This window comes from Pongo abelii, chromosome 1 (assembly GCF_028885655.2).
Source record: "Pongo abelii isolate AG06213 chromosome 1, NHGRI_mPonAbe1-v2.0_pri, whole genome shotgun sequence".
In the NCBI taxonomy this organism is placed as follows: domain Eukaryota; kingdom Metazoa; phylum Chordata; class Mammalia; order Primates; family Hominidae; genus Pongo; species Pongo abelii.
Window position 1 is genome coordinate 40,628,281 of NC_071985.2, and position 11,768 is coordinate 40,640,048.

Genomic DNA, 11,768 nt, shown 5'->3' on the forward strand with positions numbered 1-11,768 from the left:
TTTCACGTCCCTTGTAAGTTGGATTCCTAGGTATTTTATTCTCTTTGAAGCAATTGTGAATGGGAGTTCACTCATGATTTGGCTCTCTGTTTGTCTGTTATTGATGTATAAGAATGCTTGTGATTTTTGCACATTGATTTTGTATCCTGAGACTTTGCTGAAGTTGCTTATCAGCTTAAGGAGATTTTGGGCTGAGACAATGGGGTTTTCTAGATATACTATCATGTCATCTGCAAACAAGGACAATTTGACTTCCTCTTTTCCTAATTGAATACCCTTGATTTCCTTCTCCTGCCTAATTGCCCTGGCCAGAACTTCCAACACTATGTTGAATAGAAGTGGCGAGAGAGGGCATCCCTATCTTGTGCCAGTTTTCAAAGGGAATGCTTCCAGTTTTTGCCCATTCAGTATGATATTGGCTGTGGGTTTGTCATAAATAGCTCTTATTATTTTGAGATACGTCCCATCAATTCCTAATTTATTGAGAGTTTTTAGCATGAAGGGTTGTTGAATTTTGTCAAAGGCCTTTTCTGCATCTATTGAGATAATCATGTGGTTTTTGTCTTTGGTTCTGTTTATATGCTGGATTACATTTATTGATTTGCATATGTTGAACCAGCCTTGCATCCCAGGGATGAAGCCCACTTGATCATGGTGGATAAGCTTTTTGATGTGCTGCTGGATTCTGTTTGCCAGTATTTTATTGAGGATTTTTGCATCAATGTTCATCAAGGATATTGGTCTAAAATTCTCTTTTTTTGTTGTGTCTCTGCCAGGCTTTGGTATCAGGATGATGCTGGCCTCATAAAATGAGATAGGGAGGATTCCCACTTTTTCTATTGATTGGAATAGTTTCAGAAGGAATGGTACCAGCTCCTCCTTGTACCTCTGGTAGAATTCGGCTGTGAACCCATCTGGTCCTGGACTTTTTTTGGTTGGTAAGCTACTGATTATTGCCACAATTTCAGCTCCTGTTATTGGTCTATTCAGAGATTCAACTTCTTCTTGGTTTAGTCTTGGGAGGGTGTATGTGTTGAGGAATTTATCCATTTCTTCTAGATTTTCTAGTTTATTTGCATAGAGGTGTTTGTAATATTCTCTGATGGTAGTTTGTATTTCTGTGGGATTGGTGGTGATATCCCCTTTATCATTTTTTATTGCATCTATTTGATTCTTCTCTCTTTTTTTCTTTATTAATCTTGCTAGCGGTCTATCAATTTTGTTGATCCTTTCAAAAAACCAGCTCCTGGGTTCATTGATTTTTTGAAGGGTTTTTTGTGTCTCTATTTCCTTCAGTTCTGCTCTGATTTTAGTTATTTCTTGCCTTCTGCTAGCTTTTGAATGTGTTTGCTCTTGCTTTTCTAGTTCTTTTAATTGTGATGTTAGGGTGTCAATTTTGGATCTTTCCTGCTTTCTCTTGTGGGCATTTAGTGCTATAAATTTCCCTCTACACACTGCTTTGAATGCATCCCAGAGATTCTGGTATGTTGTGTCTTGGTTCTCGTTGGTTTCAAAGAACATCTTTATTTCTGCCTTCATTTCATTATGTACCCAGTAGTCATTCAGGAGCAGGTTGTTCAGTTTCCACGTAGTTGAGCGGTTTTGGGTGAGATTCTTAATCCTGAGTTCTAGCTTGATTGCACTGTGATCTGAGAGACAGTTTGTTACAATTTCTGTTCTTTTACATTTATTGAGGAGAGCTTTACTTCCAAGGATATGGTCAATTTTGGAATAGGTGTGGTGTGGTGCTGAAAAAAATGTATATTCTGTTGATTTGGGGTGGAGAGTTCTGTAGATGTCTATTAGGTCTGCTTGGTGCAGAGCTGAGTTCAATTCCTGGGTATCCTTGTTGACTTTCTGTCTCATTGATCTGTCTAATGTTGACAGTGGGGTGTTAAAGTCTCCCATTATTAATGTGTGGGAGTCTAAGTCTCTTTGTAGGTCACTCAGGACTTGCTTTATGAATCTGGGTGCTCCTGTATTGGGTGCATATATATTTAGGATAGTTAGCTCTTCTTGTTGAATTAATCCCTTTACCATTTTGTAATGGCCTTCTTTGTCTCTTTTGATCTTTGTTGGTTTAAAGTCTGTTTTATCGGAGACTAGGATTGCAACCCCTGCCTTTTTTTGTTTTCCATTTGCTTGGTAGATCTTCCTCCATCCTTTTATTATGAGCCTGTGTGTGTCTCTGCACATGAGATGGGTTTCCTGAATACAGCACACTGATGGGTCTTGAGTCTTTATCCAATTTGCCAGTCTGTGTCTTTTAATTGGAGCATTTAGTCCATTTACATTTAAAGTTAATATTGTTATGTGTGAATCTGATCCTGTCATTATGATGTTAGCTGGATATTTTGCTCATTAGTTGATGCAGTCTCTTCCTAGTCTCGATGGTCTTTACATTTCGGTATGATTTTGCAGTGGCTGGTACCGGTTGTGCCTTTCCATGTTTAGCGCTTCCTTCAGGAGCTCTTTTAGGGCAGGCCTGGTGGTGACAAAATCTCTCAGCATTTGCTTGTCTGTAAAGTATTTTATTTCTCCTTCACTTATGAAGCTTAGTTTGGCAGGATATGAAATTCTGGGTTGAAAATTCTTTTCTTTAAGAATGTTGAATATTGGCCCCCACTCTCTTCTGGCTTGTAGGGTTTCTGCCGAGAGATCCGCTGTTAGTCTGATGGGCTTCCCTTTGATGGTAACCCGTCCTTTCTCTCTGGCTGCCCTTAACATTTTTTCCTTCATTTCAACTTTGGTGAATCTGACAATTATGTGTCTTGGAGTTGCTCTTCTCGAGGAGTATCTTTGTGGCGTTCTCTGTATTTCCTGAATCTGAATGTTGGCCTGCCTCGCTAGATTGGGGAAGTTCTCCTGGATAATATCCTGCAGAGTGTTTTCCAACTTGTTTCCATTCTCCCCATCACTTTTAGGTACACCAATCAGACGTAGATTTGGTCTTTTCACATAGTCCCACATTTCTTGGAGGCTTTGGTCGTTTCTTTTTATTCTTTTTTCTCTAAACTTCCCTTCTCGCTTCATTTCATTCATTTCATCTTCCAGGGCTGATACCCTTTCTTCCATTTGATCGCATCGGCTCCTGAGGCTTCTGCATTCTTCACGTAGTTCTCGAGCCTTGGTTTTCAGCTCCATCAGCTCCTTTAAGCACTTCTCTGTATTGCTTATTCTAGTTATACATTCTTCTAAATTTTTTTCAAAGTTTTCAACTTCTTTGCCTTTGGTTTGAATATCCTCCCGTAGCTCGGAGTAATTTGATCGTCTGAAGCCTTCTTCTCTCAGCTCGTCAAAGTCATTCTCCGTCCAGCTTTGTTCCGTTGCTGGTGAGGAACTGCATTCCTTTGGAGGAGGAGAGGTACTCTGGTTTTTAGAGTTTCCAGTTTTTCTGCTCTGTTTTTTCCCCATCTTTGTGGTTTTATCTACTTTTGGTCTTTGATGATGGTGATGTACAGATGGGTTTTTGGTGTGGATGTCCTTTCTGTTAGTTTTCCTTCTAACAGACAGAACCCTCAGCTGCAGGTCTGTTGGAGTACCTGGCCGGCCATGTGAGGTGTCAGTCTGCCCCTGCTGGGGGGTGCCTCCCAGTTAGGCTGCTCGGGGGTCGGGGGTCAGGGGTCAGGGACCCACTTGAGGAGGCAGTCAGCCCGTTCTCAGATCTCCAGCTGCGTGCTGGGAGAACCACTGCTCTCCTCACAGCTGTCAGACAGGGACATTTAAGTCTGCAGAGGTTACTGCTCTCTTTTTGTTTGTCTGTGCCCTGCCCCCAGAGGTGGAGCCTACAGAGGCAGGCAGGCCTCCTTGAGCTGTGGTAGGCTCCACCCAGTTCAAGCTTCCAGGCTGCTTTGTTTACCTAAGGGAGCCTGGACAATGGCGGGCGCCCCTCCCCCAGCCTCGCTGCCGACTTGCTGTTTGATCTCAGACTGCTGTGCTAGCAATCAGGGAGACTCCGTGGGCGTAGGACCCTCTGAGCCAGGTGCGGGCTATACTCTCCTGGGGCACCATTTCCTAAGCCCGTCGGAAAAGCCCAGTATTCGGGTGGGAGTGGCCCGATTTTCCAGGTGCCATCTGTCACCCCTGGAAGGGGAACTCCCTGACCCATTGCGCTTCCCGAGTGAGGCAATGCCTCGCGCCTGCTTCGGCTGGCGCACGGTGCGCTCACCCACTGACCTGCGCCCACTGTCTGGCACTCCCTAGTGAGATGAACACGGTACCTCAGATGGAAATGCAGAAATCACCCGTCTTCTGCGTGGCTCGTGCTGGGAGCTGTAGACCGGAGCTGTTCCTATTCGGCCATCTTGGCTCCTCCCCTCGGTCTCGATCTCTTTACCTCGTGATCCACCCACCATGGCCTCCCAAATTGCTGGGATCACAGATATGAGACACCACACCCAGGCAGGTCGACTTATTGTTAACCAGACTGCCAAGGCAAATCAATTTTAAAAAGGATGTTTTCAATAAATGGTGCTGGAGCAACTTGATATCCCTAGGGAAAAAACAAACAAAAAATAAATTGCAACCTCTACCTCACACCATACATAAAAACTAATTCAGGCTGGGCGCGGTGGCTCACACCTGTGATCCCAGCACTTTGGGAGGCCAAGGCACGCAGATCACGAGGTCAGGAGATTGAGACCATCCTGGCTAACACGGTGAAACCCTGTGTCTACTAAAAATACAAAAAATTAGCCAGTCATGGTGGCGGGCAGCTGTAGTCCCAGCTACTCAGGAGGCTGAGGCAGGAGAATGGTGTGAACCTGGGAGGCGGAGCTTGCAGTGAGCCGAGATTGCACCACTGCACTCAGCCTGGGCAACAGAGCAAGACTCCATCTCAAAAAAAAAAAAAAAACTAATTTAAAATAGATTGTAGACTTACATATAAATACAAAAATTATAAAACTTCCTCAAATATGAAGCCAATATTATTACTAAACCAAAGCCAGACAAAGAGATTGCAAAAGAAAACACACTCCTTCCTAAATACAGCTGCAAATATTCTTAACAAAATGTAGCAAACTGATTCTACAAGATATAAAGAAGATTATAAACCACAAAATGAAATTTATACTGGAAATGCAAGGTTGGTTTAACATTTGAGGATCAATGTAATTTAACATATTAACAGAATGAAAGGTAACAATTGTGAATATCTCAACAGATTCAGAAAAAGTCAACACCAATTCATGACATATTGAAAAATGGAAAGAAAGCGTAAAGGAAAATATTTGTAACCTTGATGTAGGCAAATTTTTTTAGACAAGGCACAAAAATTCTGAAGCATAAAAAAATCATATTTTGGATTTCATCAAACTTTGAGTGTAGTATGAGTCAAAGATCAGGCATCTCAAATATTCCTGCCAGGAAGCTATCATCAGACTTCCCTCTCCTCATTCTCAAAATAAGGGAAAGAAGTAGAGGTAGAAGAAATAAGCCTCATTTAGCCCTTTGTACAAGTGAAGCTTGAAATATCAAACTAGAGGAAGAGGCAAGATTTCAGGGAAAAAATAGGTAAAAAATGTTTAGAGCAAGAGGCTATTGCAGTTTTATGTGAAGGGCAATGAGTAGACATTCCTCTTGATGAGATCGGCACCTAAAACTGTGTGGGTGCTAAAGCCACTAAATCAAGGGTTAAAAATTTAGGAAATCTCAGTTCAAGTAGAAGAATAAGTCTTCTTCTTCCTTCCAATTCTTGTACCTTCCCTCATCTGTTCCCCCTCCCTCCCTCCCTTACACTTTCCCTTCCTCCTTTCCTTCTTTTCTTCCTTATTCCCTTCCTTTCTTCTTTTCTATCCTTCCAAGTATGTACTAAACCTCTATTAGGCACAAGTCTTTGTAATTGAGCAAAGCAATGCAGCCCATGGTACATGTTCTTCAAAGAACTTATAAACCAGTTGATGAGACATGACAGAAACATGAAAAAATAAAACAACCAAGACATATTATGATGCAGTATAATAATGGCTGTAAGTTTTCAGAAGAGGGAAATCAATGTGCGTTAGCATAGTTAAAAAATATGTGATGTTCAAGTTGTCAATAAATTGAATGGAGCAATTTGAATAGGAATTAGGGAGTTGGGGCAAAAGATATTTCTAGGAGGAAGCGGCATCAGCAAAGATGTGATGATGGGAATATATGTGGCAGGTTTTAGGAAAGCACATTAGATTAGTCCTGTTATAGATGAACAGTCAAGTAAAGAAAAGGGCTTAGGTTTTAAAGTTAGAAATGGAAATAAGTTTTGATAGCTAGGATGGCGACAGATAATAGGAAATGTGGCCCTATATTTAGTATACAATCACTAATAAAACCTCTGGTAGCACTTGAGAGTTTACAAAAGCTTGTTCCCATACGTTATCTAAGATGATCTTTGTGAACTTTGGAGGATAGTTTGTAAATGGGGGAAAAACAAGCCTCAAAGAAGAAAATAACTTGCATAGATTTATAGATCTAGATACTGTGGAATCTGGACTCAGGCCCGGGTCTATTGGCTTTAGGAATCAAATTCTCATTGTTAAATATAACCTACTCTATAAAGTATTCCATGATTACTCTCACTGATTCCAATTTTATCTTTTATAGGGCATTTCACCTATGAGCTTATCTTGTTTCCACCTCTGGTTTATAACTCTCCTAAGGGTTGGAATTGTATCTTCCACTTCTTTTCTATCTTCTATAGGGCATAGAAGAGTGCTAGACTCATAGAGGATACTCAATAAATTAGTTATGAATGAGTGAATGAATGAATGGGTGAATGAATGAATGCAGCAAGTATTGAGCTGAGATATGAAAAGGGACTGGAACAAACTTCACACTATAACCATCTAGTGAAAAGTTTAAACACACCAATGCCCAGGATCCACACAAGAGATCTTCACTTAATTGTTCTGAGACGGCCCAGGCAGTTTTTTTCTATTTGCTTTGGGTTCTTCTAAACATGGCAAAGTTTAGCACCCTTAGACTTCCCTCATCCAAAGTTGAATCCCCATACAAGTGTGTTTGAGAAGGGTCTGGAGAGCCTGCTTTAAATGAAGATGTGGTCAACTCATTCTTTCAGGACAGAAGGAGAGCATATATAATTGGAGTAAATGAAAGAAAATTGCACAGGTGTTATTTCTATAGCTAACGGTCTCAGGTCTTGAGATGTGCAGGCTTGTGACACATCCAGAAAATATAAGAAGGATGACTTTTTTCCTTTAGTCTTTGTAATATTTCCAATAATGATGCCATTAAACTTCTTAGATAACATTAAACATTATTTAACAGAGAGCACTAATGAACAATGAAATGAGAGGCTTCTGTCTGGACTGTCTGCATGGTGTGCATACCAAACAGGCGCAGCGGTGCTCATTCTGGAATCTCTGCCTGGTACCCATGGGAGAGAAACCAAGAGAGCAAGAGACTGAGAGAGAAGGAAAAGGGAGGCTGTGAATTTCTATATAATAATGCTGGTGAGCTATTTTTCCTTAAGCCGTTGCAACTATATTCTCAGAATATTCTTGCTGTTGTGTGGTTCTTACAGTTTGGAAGCCAAGTGCAAAGGCCTGACAGTAACAGCTGTTAAAGACTCCCTGCAGATGAAAATGAAAGTCAAACTAGCATGCACATGTGAAGGGGATTATCAACCAAATGTGTTGGTTTCATCCCTGGATCTTTACAGCCAGAAAATAAAAAGCCTGTTTCCTGAATAATAATGATCTCTTCTGTTTCTATCATGCTTTTCTGTCCAAAACTCCAAGATATTCTATTTTGTCATTTGTCCATTTATTGGAAGGGACAAGAAAAAGAGCATAAATATTTCCACATGAGATGGACCATCTCAGTTTGCCTGGTTTTAGCACTGAAAATCTAGTAGCATTCCAGGGAACCCCTCAGATTAAGGGCAAACTGGTACAACTGGTTACCATAATTTCTCCTTATATTATACATGAGATTACTGAGTTCCAAGCTCACACAGTGTAGGGCCTTCCCCAGACTGGGGGTAAAAAACTCTGTTATTGTTTTTTAAACTTGTACTACACAAATAATACATACTTGCTAAATAATTTTCTTAAAAAACACATATACGTGTGTGTGTATATATATATAGAGAGAGAGATGTGCACATAACATGAATGTCTTTTAATGACTATGCTGTATCTATAGCTATAATCATTGTGAAAAACTACATTGGGTTTCATTAAAACCATTCTATGCTGTATTTAACCAATCTGCAATGGTAATACAATAGAAGTTTGCTCCCCCCACCACCAATATACACAAAAACAAGATTTTTACTTCTAAAATATAGAACTGTGAATAATACCATCTTCATCTACAATTGAGAATTGTCTGATTATTCGTTGGCAATTTCAACGTCCACAAGACTTGTCCTTCCAAAATTTCAACTACCTTAAGTTGGGTTTTCTGGCTAGGCGAGGTGGCTCACACCTGTAATCTCAGCACTTTGGGAGGCTGAGGCAGGTGGATCAACTGAGGTCAGGAGTTTGAGACCAGCCTGGCCAACATGGCAAAACCCCATCTCTACTAAAAATGCAAAAATTAGCTGGGCATAGTGGTGCATGCCTGTAATCCCAGCTACTTGGGAGGCTGAGGCAGGAGAATCACTTGAACTCAGGAGGCGGAGGTTGCAGTGAGCTAGGATCGTGCCACTGCACTCCAGCCTGGGCGACAAGAGCGAAACTCCATCTCAAAAAAAAAATTAATTAAAAAAAAAAAAATAGGCCTGGCGCAGTGGCTTATGCCTGTAATCCCAGCACTTTGGGAGGCCGAGGCGGGTGGATCATCTGAGTTTGGGAGTTTGAGACCAGCCTGACCAAAATGGAGAAACCCCATTTCTACTAAAAATACAAAAAAATTAGCTGGGCATGGTGGTGGGTGCCTGTAGTCCCAGCTACTCTACTCGGGAGGCTGAGGCAGAAGAATAGTGTGAACCCGGGAGGCGGAGCTTGAGGTGAGCCGAGATCACGCCACTGCACTCCAGCCTGGGCGACAGAGCGAGACTCCGTCTCAAAAAATACATAAATAAATAAATAAATTGGGTTTTCCTAAACCATACCTGAGACAAGTATTTGGTGTAAGTGATTCATTTGGTAAGTCCAGTTAAGGAAGCAAGACAAAGAAAGAAAAGCCAAAAACAGATGGATTAATGAATGAGTTTCTGGTGTGAGAACTGAGGCTGAATCTCACTAGCACCTTCTAAGAGATTGTAGAACATACTGCAGAACTCCATGCCAGAGGAGCAAGACAGATGGGGTATTTATTTATTTTCCTAATTGCTTAGGGTTCTCCCCTGGAGCATGAATCCTCCACATACTGTAAACCAAGGAAATGCCTGTGGCCAGAAAATACCCTCCAGGCAGAGAGATATAGGAAGCCATCAGCATTTATGAGAACTGTCCAGTGTGACCTCCAGAGTGGACCAAGGAGATCTAGGAGGACACCCACAGCATCTGCTTCACCGTCTGCTCACTTCCTTGCCTCTCTCTTCTCTGATGAGCTTGGGTTCCACCTGTTACAGCACCTGTTGTTACCAATATCTCCATTGCCTCCATAATATCCCCCTCTCCAGTTTCCTCCTGTCTTTTTTACTGCCTCTGTTACCCCAGCACAACAATTCTTTACCACATTAGAACCTGCAATACACTGCTACAACCACATTTTTTTTGTCACTCATCCCCTTCAAGTCATCATTTCCATCCTTAGCCACATCATAATCATCCCCTTGCATATTTCCTCAATTCCGTTGCCTATCTCGCTTCAAACTGAACTAACCTGGGCAAAACCCTATTCGTTAGTTAAATCCAAATTTCTGTCAACTCTGGGCAACGTACCTGTGCTGTCTTCTGGACAACTATTTCATACTATCTCCTCTCTTTTAAATCTCCAGTAATCATCCCCACGCTCATACTCTGCTGATTACCTTACTTCCAATTTTTTTAAGAAACCGAATCACTCAGAGGAGCACTTTACCAACCTCCCATCACAACAACCATCTCTCACCTGTATCTGTGCCCTCCTGTTACAATTATTCTGGATACACAGTTCAGGATTCTATCTCAAGGGCTGAGTTGTGTGCTAGATCCCATCCTTTCTTGCCCACCTGAGAATATACTTGATCAATTCTTTGCTTTCCCCTATATCATCAGTTTTTTTCTTCTTTCACAGAGCATTTTCATCAGAATGCAAACATAGTATTTCTCCCATCTGAAAAATATTTTCTTGAGACCACATGCCTGTGTAACTTCTGTCTCATTTTTTTGCTCCCCTTTATAGCAAAACACTTCAAAATAGTCACCTACATTTACTGCCTGCAATTTTTTCTTTTTATATTGTCTCTTAAATCACGGTCAATCAAGCTTCCATTTCAACTATTCCATCAACACTCCTCTTTTAAGTGCCAACAATGACATCCACGTTACTAAATATAATAGCTAATTTTCCCTCTGTATCTTGTGACTATTAGCTGCATTTGAGCCAGTTGATCACCTTCTTTTCCTTGGTGTATATTCCTTACTTGGCTTTGGGGACACTATGATTTTTCTGGTTATCCTCTTATTTCATTGACGGCTCCTTCTCAGTCTCCCTTCTTATCTCCACAAACTCTAAGGTTGGAAACACACTAGGCTCAATTCTGCACCATCATTAGTCTCTATTTATACTCGATTCTAACAACCTACCCTATATTTACACTCTTGCCTTTAATCAGGCTCATGGCCTGAAGCACCATATATCTGCTGGCAAGCCCAAATTTGTATCTTTAGTCTAAACCTCTCCTTGATATCTGGAGTCATATGTCTGACTCCTACTCAATGGCTCCATTTGGATGGCAAAAACATATGTCAAATCTATGACGTCCAAACCCAGATGCCTGAACTTCTTTTTTGTATTTTTTTAATTCTAATTTAAAATGTTTTATTTCAGTAGTTTTGGGGATACAGGTTGGTTTTGGTTACATGGATAAGCTCTTTTGTGGTGATTAATGAGAATTTAGTGCACCTGTCACCCAAGGAGTGTATACTGTACCCATCCCTATTGCCCCCATCCTGACCTTCTTCCCCGAACCCCCAAAGTCCATTATATCGTTCTTATGCCTTTGCATCCTCATAGCTTAGCTCTCACTTAAAAGTGAGAACATATGATACTTGGTTTTCCATTCCTGTGTTACTTCACTTAGAATAATGGTATTTTTTTTTTTTTTCTGATTTGTTCGAGTTCATTGTAGATTCTGGATACTAGCCCTTTGTCAGATGCATAGTTTGCAAATATTTTCTCCCACTCTATGTGTTGTCTGTTTACTCTGCTGATTATTTCTTTTACTGTGCAGAAGCATTTTACTTTAATTAGGTCCCATTTACTGACTTTTGTTTTTGTTGCATTGGTTTTGAGGATCTTAGTCATGAATTTTTTTCCCTAAACCAATGTTCAGAAGAGTTTTTCTGATGTTATCTTTTAGAATTTTTATGGTTTCAGGTCTTAGATTTTTGTCTTTGATTCATCTTGAGTTGATTTTTGCATAAGGTGAGAGATGGGGATCCAGTTTTATTCTTCTATATGTGGCTTGCTAGTTTCCCCAGCACCATTTATCGAATTAGGGTGTCCTTTCTCCAATTTATGTTTTTGTATGCTTTGTCAAAGATTAGATGGCTGTGAGTTTTGGCTTTATTTCTGGGTTCTCATTCTGTTCCATTGGTCTATGTCCCTAGTTTTATACCAGTACCATGTTATTTTGGTAACTATAGCCATGTATTATAATTTGAAGTCAGATA